We start from the raw sequence: 13,025 nt of genomic DNA, 5'->3' as shown, positions 1-13,025 counted from the left end.
TCCGGTGATGTCATGTACAGTATCATGTTGTGATTATCTCCTGGTGATGTCATGTACGGTATCATGTGGTAATTATCTCCTGGTGATGACATGTACGGTATCATGTGGTAATTATCTCCTGGTGATGTCATGTACAGTATCATGTGGTAATTATCTCCTGGTGAGGTCATGTACGGTATCATGTGGTAATTATCTCCTGGTGATGTCATGTACGGTATCATGTGGTAATTATCTCCGGTGATGTCATGTACGGTATCATGTGGTAATTATCTCCTGGTGATGACATGTACGGTATCATGTGGTAATTATCTCCTGGTGATGTCATGTACGGTATCATGTGGTAATTATATCCTGGTGATGACATGTACGGTATCATGTGGTAATTATCTCCTGTGATGACATGTACGGTATCATGTGGTAATTATCTCCTGGTGATGTCATGTACGGTATCATGTGGTAATGATCTCCTGGTGATGACATGTACGGTATCATGTGGTAATTATCTCCTGGTGATGACATGTACGGTATCATGTGGTAATTATCTCCTGGTGATGACATGTACGGTATCATGTGGTAATTATCTCCGGTGATGTCATGTACGGTATCATGTGGTAATTATCTCCTGGTGATGACATGTACGGTATCATGTGGTAATTATCTCCTGGTGATGTCATGTACGGTATCATGTGGTAATTATCTCTGGTGATGACATGTACGGTATCATGTGGTAATTATCTCCTGGTGATGACATGTACGGTATCATGTGGTAATTATCTCCTGGTGATGTCATGTACGGTATCATGTGGTAATTATCTCCTGGTGATGACATGTACGGTATCATGTGGTAATTATCTCCTGGTGATGACATGTACGGTATCATGTGGTAATTATCTCTGGTGATGACATGTACGGTATCATGTGGTAATTATCTCTGGTGATGACATGTACGGTATCATGTGGTAATTATCTCCTGGTGATGTCATGTACGGTATCATGTGGTAATTATCTCCTGGTGATGACATGTACGGTATCATGTGGTAATTATCTCCTGGTGATGACATGTACGGTATCATGTGGTAATTATCTCCTGGTGATGACATGTACGATATCATGTGGTAATTATCTCCGGTGATGTCATGTACGGTATCATGTGGTAATTATCTCCTGGTGATGACATGTACGGTATCATGTGGTAATTATCTCCTGGTGATGACATGTACGGTATCATGTGGTTATTATCTACGGTGATGTCATGTACGGTATCATGTGGTAATTATCTCCTGGTGATGTCATGTACGGTATCATGTGGTAATTATCTCCTGGTGATGACATGTACGGTATCATGTGGTAATTATCTCCGGTGATGTCATGTACGGTATCATGTGGTAATTATCTCCTGGTGATGACATGTACGGTATCATGTGGTAATTATCTCCTGGTGATGACATGTACGGTATCATGTGGTAATTATCTCCTGGTGATGACATGTACGGTATCATGTGGTAATTATCTCCTGGTGATGACATGTACAGTATCATGTGGTAATTATCTCCTGGTGATGTCATGTACGGTATCATGTGGTAATTATCTCTGGTGATGACATGTACGGTATCATGTGGTAATTATCTCCTGGTGATGTCATGTACGGTATCATGTGGTAATTATCTCCTGGTGATGACATGTACGGTATCATGTGGTAATTATCTCCTGGTGATGACATGTACGGTATTATGTGGTAATTATCTCCGGTGATGTCATACATGTACGGTATCATGTGGTAATTATCTCCTGGTGATGTCATGTACGGTATCATGTGGTAATTATCTCCGGTGATGACATGTACGGTATCATGTGGTAATTATCTCCTGGTGATGACATGTACGGTATCATGTGGTAATTATCTCCTGGTGATGTCATGTACGGTATCATGTGGTAATTATCTCCTGGTGATGTCATGCACAGTATCATGTGGTAATTATCTCCCGGTGATGACATGTACAGTATCATGTGGTAATTATCTCCGGTGATGTCATGTACGGTATCATGTGGTAATTATCTCCGGTGATGTCATGTACGGTATCATGTGGTAATTATCTCCTGGTGATGACATGTACGGTATCATGTGGTAATTATCTCCTGGTGATGACATGTACAGTATCATGTGGTAATTATCTCCTGGTGATGACATGTACGGTATCATGTGGCAATGATCTCCTGGTGATGACATGTACGGTATCATGTGGTAATTATCTCCTGGTGATGTCATGTACGGTATCATGTGGTAATTATCTCCTGTGATGACATGTACGGTATCATGTGGTAATTATCTCCTGTGATGTCATGTACGGTATCATGTGGTAATTATCTCCGGTGATGTCATGTACGGTATCATGTGGTAATTATCTCCTGGTGATGTCATGTACGGTATCATGTGGCAATGATCTCCTGGTGATGTCATGTACGGTATCATGTGGTAATTATCTCCTGGTGATGACATGTACGGTATCATGTGGTAATTATCTCCTGGTGATGTCATGTACGGTATCATGTGGTAATTATCTCCTGGTGATGACATGTACGGTATCATGTGGTAATTATCTCCGGTGATGACATGTACGGTATCATGTGGTAATTAGCTCCGGTGATGTCATGTACGGTATCATGTGGTAATTATCTCCTGTGATGTCATGTACGGTATCATGTGGTAATTATCTCCTGGTGATGACATGTACGGTATCATGTGGTAATTATCTCCGGTGATGACATGTACGGTATCATGTGGTAATTATCTCCTGGTGATGTCATGTACGGTATCATGTGGTAATTATCTCCTGGTAAATGACATGTACGGTATCATGTGGTAATTATCTCCTGGTGATGACATGTACGGTATCATGTGGTAATTATCTCCTGGTGATGACATGTACGGTATCATGTGGTAATTATCTCCTGGTGATGACATGTACGGTATCATGTGGTAATTATCTCCTGTGATGTCATGTACGGTATCATGTGGTAATTATCTCCTGGTGATGACATGTACGGTATCATGTGGTAATTATCTCCTGGTGATGACATGTACGGTATCATGTGGTAATTATCTCCTGTGATGTCATGTACGGTATCATGTGGTAATTATCTCCTGGTGATGACATGTACGGTATCATGTGGTAATAATCTCTGGTGATGACATGTACGGTATCATGTGGTAATTATCTCCGGTGATGACATGTACGGTATCATGTGGTAATTATCTCCTGGTGATGTCATGTACGGTATCATGTGGTAATTATCTCCTGGTGATGACATGTACGGTATCATGTGGTAATTATCTCCTGGTGATGACATGTACGGTATCATGTGGTAATTATCTCCTGGTGATGACATGTACGGTATCATGTGGTAATTATCTCCTGGTGATGACATGTACGGTATCATGTGGTAATTATCTCCTGTGATGTCATGTACGGTATCATGTGGTAATTATCTCCTGTGATGTCATGTACGGTATCATGTGGTAATTATCTCCTGTGATGTCATGTACGGTATCATGTGGTAATTATCTCCTGGTGATGTCATGTACGGCATCATGTGGTAATTATCTCCTGGTGATGACATGTACGGTATCATGTGGTAATTATATCCTGGTGATGACATGTACGGTATCATGTGGTAATAATCTCTGGTGATGACATGTACGGTATCATGTGGTAATTATCTCTGGTGATGACATGTACGGTATCATGTGGTAATTATCTCCGGTGATGTCATGTACGGTATCATGTGGTAATTATCTCCTGGTGATGACATGTACGGTATCATGTGGTAATTATCTCCTGGTGATGTCATGTACGGTATCATGTGGTAATTATCTCCTGGTGATGACATGTACGGTATCATGTGGTAATTATCTCCTGGTGATGACATGTACGGTATCATGTGGTAATTATCTCCTGTGATGTCATGTACGGTATCATGTTGTGATTATCTCCTGGTGATGACATGTACGGTATCATGTGGTAATTATCTCCGGTGATGTCATGTACGGTATCATGTGGTAATTATCTCCTGGTGATGTCATGTACGGTATCATGTGGTAATTATATCCTGGTGATGACATGTACGGTATCATGTGGTAATTATCTCCTGTGATGACATGTACGGTATCATGTGGTAATTATCTCCTGGTGATGTCATGTACGGTATCATGTGGTAATTATCTCCTGGTGATGACATGTACGGTATCATGTGGTAATTATCTCCTGTGATGACATGTACGGTATCATGTGGTAATTATCTCCTGGTGATGTCATGTACGGTATCATGTGGCAATGATCTCCTGGTGATGTCATGTACGGTATCATGTGGTAATTATCTCCTGGTGATGTCATACATGTACGGTATCATGTGGTAATTATCTCCGGTGATGACATGTACGGTATCATGTGGTAATTATCTCCTGGTGATGTCATGTACGGTATCATGTGGTAATTATCTCCTGGTGATGACATGTACGGTATCATGTGGTAATTATCTCCCGGTGATGTCATGTACGGTATCATGTGGTAATTATCTCCTGGTGATGACATGTACGGTATCATGTGGTAATTATCTCCTGTGATGACATGTACGGTATCATGTGGTAATTATCTCCGGTGATGACATGTACGGTATCATGTGGTAATTATCTCCTGTGATGACATGTACGGTATCATGTGGTAATTATCTCCTGGTGATGACATGTACGGTATCATGTGGTAATTATCTCCTGGTGATGACATGTACGGTATCATATGGTAATTATCTCCTGGTGATGTCATGTACGGTATCATGTGGTAATTATCTCCGGTGATGTCATGTACGGTATCATGTGGTAATTATCTCCTGGTGATGTCATGTACGGTATCATGTGGTAATTATCTCCTGGTGATGACATGTACGGTATCATGTGGTAATTATATCCTGGTGATGTCATGTACGGTATCATGTGGTAATTATCTCCTGTGATGACATGTACGGTATCATGTGGTAATTATCTCCTGGTGATGACATGTACGGTATCATGTGGTAATTATCTCCTGGTGATGACATGTACGGTATCATGTGGTAATTATCTCCTGGTGATGACATGTACGGTATCATGTGGTAATTATCTCCGGTGATGTCATGTACGGTATCATGTGGTAATTATCTCCTGGTGATGTCATGTACGGTATCATGTGGTAATTATCTCCTGTGATGACATGTACGGTATCATGTGGTAATTATCTCCTGGTGATGACATGTACGGTATCATGTGGTAATTATCTCCGGTGATGTCATGTACGGTATCATGTGGTAATTATCTCCTGGTGATGACATGTACGGTATCATGTGGTAATTATCTCCTGGTGATGACATGTACGGTATCATGTGGTAATTATATCCTGGTGATGACATGCACAGTATCATGTGGTAATTATCTCCGGTGATGTCATGTACGGTATCATGTGGTAATTATGTCCTGGTGATGACATGCACAGTATCATGTGGTAATTATCTCCGGTGATGTCATGTACGGTATCATGTGGTAATTATGTCCTGGTGATGTCATGCACAGTATCATGTGGTAATTATCTCCTGGTGATGTCATACATGTACGGTATCATGTGGTAATTATCTCTGGTGATGTCATGTACGGTATCATGTGGTAATTATCTCCTGGTGATGACATGTACGGTATCATGTGGTAATTATATCCTGGTGATGTCATGTACGGTATCATGTGGTAATTATCTCTGGTGATGACATGTACGGTATCATGTGGTAATTATCTCCGGTGATGTCATGTACGGTATCATGTGGTAATTATCTCCTGGTGATGTCATGTACGGTATCATGTGGCAATGATCTCCTGGTGATGTCATGTACGGTATCATGTGGTAATTATCTCCTGGTGATGTCATGTACGGTATCATGTGGTAATTATCTCCTGGTGATGACATGTACGGTATCATGTGGTAATTATCTCCTGGTGATGTCATGTACGGTATCATGTGGTAATTATCTCCTGGTGATGTCATGTACGGTATCATGTGGTAATTATCTCCGGTGATGACATGTACGGTATCATGTGGTAATTATCTCCGGTGATGTCATGTATGGTATCATGTGGTAATTATCTCCTGGTGATGACATGTACAGTATCATGTGGTAATTATCTCCTGGTGATGTCATGTACGGTATCATGTGGTAAGTATCTCCGGTGATGTCATGTACGGTATCATGTGGCAATGATCTCCTGGTGATGTCATGTACGGTATCATGTGGTAATTATCTCCTGGTGATGTCATGTACGGTATATCATGTGGTAATTATCTCCTGTGATGTCATGTACGGTATCATGTGGTAATTATCTCCTGGTGATGTCATGTACGGTATATCATGTGGTAATTATCTCCTGGTGATGTCATGTACGGTATCATGTGGTAATTATCTCCTGGTGATGTCATGTACGGTATCATGTGGCAATGATCTCCTGGTGATGTCATGTACGGTATCATGTGGTAATTATCTCCTGGTGATGTCATGTACGGTATCATGTGGTAATTATCTCCTGGTGATGTCATGTACGGTATCATGTGGTAATTATCTCCGGTGATGTCATGTACGGTATCATGTGGTAATTATCTCCTGGTGATGTCATGTACGGTATCATGTGGTGATTATCTCCTGGTGATGTCATGTACAGTATCATGTGGTAATTATGTCCGGTGATGTCATGTACGGTATCATGTGGTAATTATATCCTGGTGATGTCATGTACGGTATCATGTGGTAATTATATCCTGGTGATGTCATGTACGGTATCATGTGGTAATTATCTCCTGGTGATGACATGTACGGTATCATGTGGTAATTATCTCTGGTGATGACATGTACGGTATCATGTGGTAATTATCTCCTGGTGATGACATGTACGGTATCATGTGGTAATTATATCCTGGTGATGTCATGTACGGTATCATGTGGTAATTATCTCCTGGTGATGACATGTACGGTATCATGTGGTAATTATGTCCGGTGATGTCATGTACGGTATCATGTGGTAATTATATCCTGGTGATGTCATGTACGGTATCATGTGGTAATTATCTCCTGGTGATGTCATGTACGGTATCATGTGGTAATTATCTCCTGGTGATGTCATGTACGGTATCATGTGGTAATTATCTCCTGGTGATGACATGTACGGTATCATGTGGTAATGATCTCCTGGTGATGTCATGTACGGTATCATGTGGTAATTAGCTCCGGTGATGTCATGTACAGTATCATGTGGTAATTATCTCCTGTGATGTCATGTACAGTATCATGTGGTAATTAGCTCCGGTGATGTCATGTACAGTATCATGTGGTAATTATCTCCTGGTGATGACATGTACGGTATCATGTAGTAATTATGTCCGGTGATGTCATGTACGGTATCATGTGGTAATTATCTCCGGTGATGTCATACATGTACGGTGTAGTAGAGTATCGTGGCGCTGGATTGGATGCCGCACCCCTCACCTCGTACATAGGACTACTGGTATTGGGGAGCTTTATCAAGAGAAAGTAGGAACAACCAATCCTATGTCAGCTCTCATTTGTGAGAGGCTCTTAGTAGAGTGAAAGCAGGAAGCTGATTGGTTGCTATGGACAACTGCTGAACCGTTTCCGTCACACCCGTATTACGTGGCTAATAACCAGGGCTGGGGGATGGGGCAGGGCTCACTGAACTCCAGAATTATGTAACGCGCCCGGCTCATCATTATTACACAGGGCACCGCCAAGTACTATAAGATGGCGACGACTAGAAGACCACTGGCAGACGGGACCACAATGTGCGGCGCCGGGCTATTACCTGCTGCTCGCCGCTCTTCAGACACTTCCTAAGTAACGCTGTCCTGCGGACTAGGAACCAATCACACAGCGCACTTGTAGCAGCCCGGACGCGTTATAGGAAGCACAGCTCGGAAGTCACTTCAAAAATAAACGCGCGTAGCACAAGCGCGGGTCGTGGCACGACGGCCTCATAAAGCGACGGCTCCGCTTCACTGAGCGGGGCGGCCGGAACTGCTCAATACTCAAATCGAGGAACATATAGACGTGTGCTCCAGGATCTCCTTCCCCCGTGTATTTCTTGTTATGCACCAGAAATCACTCTTCTCCGCTGCAGCTCCCCCTGCTGTCAGTCCTCCGTAATGTACACTAGATAGAACGCAGCAGCATAGAGGTGAGCTGCAGTCCTCCAGGGAGTGTTTCCAGGTAGACAGCTCGCGGGGTGTTGCCAGGAGACCGCGCCTACTGCTGGTGAGTGGGGACTGCTCCAGCCACAACCGGAGACGCGGATGGTAAGTCACGTGATTAGCCCGGGTCACGTGACTGCATCTAGACAGGAGGGGGAGGAGCGGTGGCGCGTAGTGACGGGAGAGGTGATGTCCGCGCACACTGTGGCCGCGGTTCTCCGGTGGGGGGAGGGGTGGCTGCTGGTCTCTAGAACGAGAGGAGCCCGCCACACAGGTCATAGTGAATAGGGGCGGCCGTATAGTTTTACTTTGACACTTGTTAATAGTAAATACCGGGGAACTCTGCTGGCTGGCACTATGTATAGGGGGGGACTCTGCTATCTGGCACTGTGTATATAGGCGGAAATCTGCTGACTGGCACTGAGTATAGGGGGGACTCTGCTGACTGGCACTGAGTATAGGGGGGACTCTGCTGACTGGCACTGTGTATAGGGGGGACTCTGCTGACTGGCACTGTGTATAGGGGGACTCTGCTGACTGGCACTGTGTATATAGGCGGAAATCTGCTGACTGGCACTGAGTATAGGGGGGACTCTGCTGACTGGCACTGTGTATAGGGGGGACTCTGCTGACTGGCACTGTGTATAGGGGGACTCTGCTGACTGGCACTGAGTATAGGGGGGACTCTGCTGACTGGCACTGTGTATAGGGGGACTCTGCTGACTGGCACTGTGTATAGGGGGACTCTGCTGACTGGCACTGTGTATAGGGGGGCTCTGCTGACTGGCACTGAGTATATAGGTGGAAATCTGCTGACTGGCACTGAGTATAGGGGGACTCTGCTATCTGGCACTGTGTATATAGGCGGAAATCTGCTGACTGGCACTGTGTATAGGGGGGACTCTGCTGACTGGCACTGAGTATATAGGCGGAAATCTGCTGACTGGCACTGAGTATAGGGGGGACTGCTGACTGGCACTGTGTATAGGTGGAACTCTGCTGACTGGCACTGAGTATATAGGCGGAAATCTGCTGACTGGCACTTAGTATAGGGGGGACTCTGCTGACTGGCACTGAGTATATAGGCGGAAATCTGCTGACTGGCACTGAGTATAGGGGGGACTGCTGACTGGCACTGTGTATAGGTGGAACTCTGCTGACTGGTACTGAGTATAGGGGGGCTCTGCTGACTGGCACTGAGTATAGGGGTGCTCTGCTGACTGGCACTGTGTATATGGGGGAACTCTGCTGACTGGCACTGTGTATATGGGGGAACTCTGCTGACTGGCACTGAGTATAGGGGGGCTCTGCTGACTGGCACTGTGTATATGGGGGAACTCTGGTGCCTGGCACGGAGTATAGGGGGGACTCTGCTGACTGGCACTGAGTATATAGGCGTAAATCTGCTGACTGGCACTGAGTATAGGGGGGACTCTGACTGGCACTGTGTATAGGTGGAAATCTGCTGACTGGCACTGAGTATAGGCGGGACTCTGCTGACTGGCACTGATTAGGCGGAAATCTGCTGACTGGCACTGAGTATAGGGGGGACTCTGCTGACTGGCACTGAGTATATAGGCGGAAATCTGCTGACTGGCACTGAGTATAGGGGGGACTCTGCTGACTGGCACTGAGTATATAGGCGGAAATCTGCTGACTGGCACTGTGTATAGGTGGAACTCTGCTGACTGGCACTGAGTATAGGGGGGCTCTGCTGACTGGCACTGAGTATAGGGGGGCTCTGCTGACTGGCACTGTGTATATGGTGGAACTCTGCTGACTGGCACTGTGTATATGGGGGAACTCTGCTGACTGGCACTGAGTATAGGGGGGCTCTGCTGACTGGCACTGTGTATATGGGGGAACTCTGGTGCCTGGCACTGAGTATAGGGGGGCTCTGCTGACTGGCACTGTGTATATAGGTGGAACTCTGCTGACTGGCACTGTGTATAGGGGGGAACTGCTGTCTGGCACTGAGTATAGTGGGGACTCTGCTGACTGGCACTGTGTATATAGGTGGAACTCTGCTGACTGCCACTGTGTATAGGTGGGACTCTGCTGACTGGCACTGTGTATATAGGTGGAACTCTGCTGGCTGGCACTGTGTATAGGGGGGAACTCTGCTGACATGGCACTGTGTATAGGGGGGCTCTGCTGACTGGCACTGTATATGTGGGAACTCTGCTGACTGGCACTGTGTATATGGGGGAACTCTGCTGACTGACACTGAGTATAGGGGGGCTCTGCTGACTGGCACTGTATATAGGTGGAACTCTGACTGGCACTGTGTATAAGGGGGAACTGCTGACTGGCACTGAGTATAGGGGGAGACTCTGCTGACTGGCACTGTGTATATAGGTGGAACTCTGCTAACTGGCACTGTGTATAGGGGGGCTCTGCTGACTGGCACTGAGTATATAGGCGGAAATCTGCTGACTGGCACTGAGTATAGGGGGGACTTTGCTGGCTGGCACTGTGTATAAGTGGAACTCTGCTGACTGGCACTGAGTATAGGGGGGCTCTGCTGACTGGCACTGAGTATAGGTGGGCTCTGCTGACTGGCACTGAGTATATAGGCGGAAATCTGCTGACTGGCACTGAGTATAGGGGGGACTCTGCTGACTGGCACTGTGTATAGGTGGAACTCTGCTGACTGGCACTGAGTATAGGGGGGCTCTGCTGACTGGCACTGAGTATAGGAGGGCTCTGCTGACTGGCACTGTGTATATGGGGGAACTCTGTTGACTGGCACTGTGTATATGGGGGAACTCTGCTGACTGGCACTGAGTATAGGGGGGCTCTGCTGACTGGCACTGTGTATATGGGGGAACTCTGGTGCCTGGCACTGAGTATAGGGGGGCTCTGCTGACTGGCACTGTGTATATAGGTGGAACTCTGCTGACTGGCACTGTGTATAGGGGGGGGACTCTGCTGACTGGCACTTCTGTATATAGGTGGAACGCTGCTGACTGGCACTGTGTATAGGGGGGAACTCTGCTGACATGGCACTGTGTATAGGGGGGCTCTGCTGACTGGCACTGTATATGTGGGAACTCTGCTGACTGGCACTGTGTATATGGGGGAACTCTGCTGACTGGCACTGTGTATAGGGGGACTCTGCTGTCTGGCACTGTGTATAGGGGGGCTCTGCTGACTGGCACTGTGTATAGGGGGACTCTGCTGACTGGCCCTGAGTATAGGGGGACTCTGCTGACTGGCCCTGTGTATATGGGGCGCTCTGCTGATATGACACTGTGTATAGGGGGGACTCTGCTGACTGGCACTGCGTGTAGGGGGCGCTCTGCTGTCTGACACTGCGTATAGGGGGGCTCTGCTGACTGGAACTGTGTATATGGGGCGCTCTGCTGACAGGCACTGTATAGGGGGAACTCTGCTGGCTGGCACTATGTATAGGGGGGACTCTGCTGACTGGCACTATGTATAGGGGGGGACTCTGCTGACTGACACTATGTATAGGGGGGACTCTCCTGACTGGCACTGTGTATGGGGGGGGACTGCTGCCTGGCACTGTGTATTGGGGGAACTGCTGTCTGGCACTGTGTATTGGGGGAACTCTGCTGACTGGCACTGTGTATAGGGGGGACTCTGCTGACTGGCACTGTGTATAGTGGGGAACTTTGCTGACTGGCACTGAGTATAGTGGGGAACTCTGCTGACATGGCACTGTGTATAGGGGGGCTCTGCTGACTGGCACTGTATATGTGGGAACTCTGCTGACTGGCACTGTGTATATGGGGGAACTCTGCTGACTGGCACTGAGTATAGGGGGGCTCTGCTGACTGGCACTGTGTATATAGGTGGAACTCTGCTGACTGACACTGTGTATAGGGGGGAACTGCTGACTGGCACTGAGTATAGGGGGAGACTCTGCTGACTGGCACTGTGTATATAGGTGGAACTCTGCTGACTGCCACTGTGTATAGGGGGGGGGGACTCTGCTGACTGGCACTGTGTATATAGGTGGAACTCTGCTGACTGGCACTGTGTATAGGGGGGAACTCTGCTGATATGGCACTGTGTATAGGGGGGCTCTGCTGACTGGCACTGTGTATAGGGGGGAACTCTGCTGCTGAGACACCGTATAGGGGGGGCTCTGCTGACTGGCACTGTGTATAGGGGGACTCTGCTGACTTGCCCTGAGTATAGGGGGACTCTGCTGACTGGCCCTGTGTATATGGGGCGCTCTGCTGATATGACACTGCGTATAGGGGGCTCTGCTGACTGGCACTGTGTATAGGGGGGAACTGCTGACTGGCACTGAGTATAGGGGGGACTCTACTGACTGGCACTGTGTATATAGGTGGAACTCTGCTGACTGCCACTGTGTATAGGGGGGACTGCTGACTGGCACTGTGTATATAGGTGGAACTCTGCTGACTGGAACTGTGTATAGGGGGGAACTCTGCTGATATGGCACTGTGTATAGGGGGGCTCTGCTGACTGGCACTGTATATGGGGGAACTCTGCTGACTGGCACTGTGTATATGGGGGAACTCTGCTGACTGGCACTGTGTATATGGGGGAGCTCTGCTGACTGGCACTGTGTATAGGGGGGAACTGCTGACTGGCACTGTGTATAGGGGGGAACTCTGCTTCTGACACTCCGTATAGGGGGGCTCTGCTGACTGGCACTGTGTATAGGGGGACTCTGCTGACTGGCACTGTGTATAGGGGGGCTCTGCTGACTGGCACTGTGTATAGGGGGGCTCTGCTGACTGGCACTGTGTATAGGGG

The 13,025-nt window shown here is 46.9% G+C and overlaps 1 protein-coding gene and 1 long non-coding RNA gene across 5 annotated transcripts in view; one reads left to right on the top strand and one right to left on the bottom strand.

Annotated features, from left to right (window-relative positions):
* The window catches only part of LOC142663556 (uncharacterized), a 41,041-nt gene extending 32,511 nt beyond the window's left edge, over nt 1-8,530 (bottom strand). Inside the window, exon 1 of the long non-coding RNA XR_012851106.1 lies at nt 7,886-8,530. This is a non-coding gene — a long non-coding RNA (uncharacterized LOC142663556). The remainder of the gene's footprint in view (nt 1-7,885) is intronic.
* Nucleotides 7,730-13,025, top strand: part of LOC142663553 (centromere protein Q-like) — a 29,295-nt gene continuing 23,999 nt past the window's right edge. The window contains exon 1 of one of the 4 annotated variants that reach the window (XM_075842296.1): nt 7,730-8,334. The gene's annotated coding sequence lies outside the window, so the exon portion shown is untranslated. Of the gene's footprint in view, nt 8,545-13,025 lie in introns of all 4 variants that reach the window. The other 3 variants (XM_075842294.1, XM_075842295.1, XM_075842297.1) reach the window with 3 other exon arrangements.

This window comes from Rhinoderma darwinii, chromosome 11 (assembly GCF_050947455.1).
Source record: "Rhinoderma darwinii isolate aRhiDar2 chromosome 11, aRhiDar2.hap1, whole genome shotgun sequence".
Taxonomy (NCBI): domain Eukaryota; kingdom Metazoa; phylum Chordata; class Amphibia; order Anura; family Rhinodermatidae; genus Rhinoderma; species Rhinoderma darwinii.
Note: the sequence above shows the minus strand (reverse complement) of the source record. Positions and strands in the feature narration are given on the sequence as shown.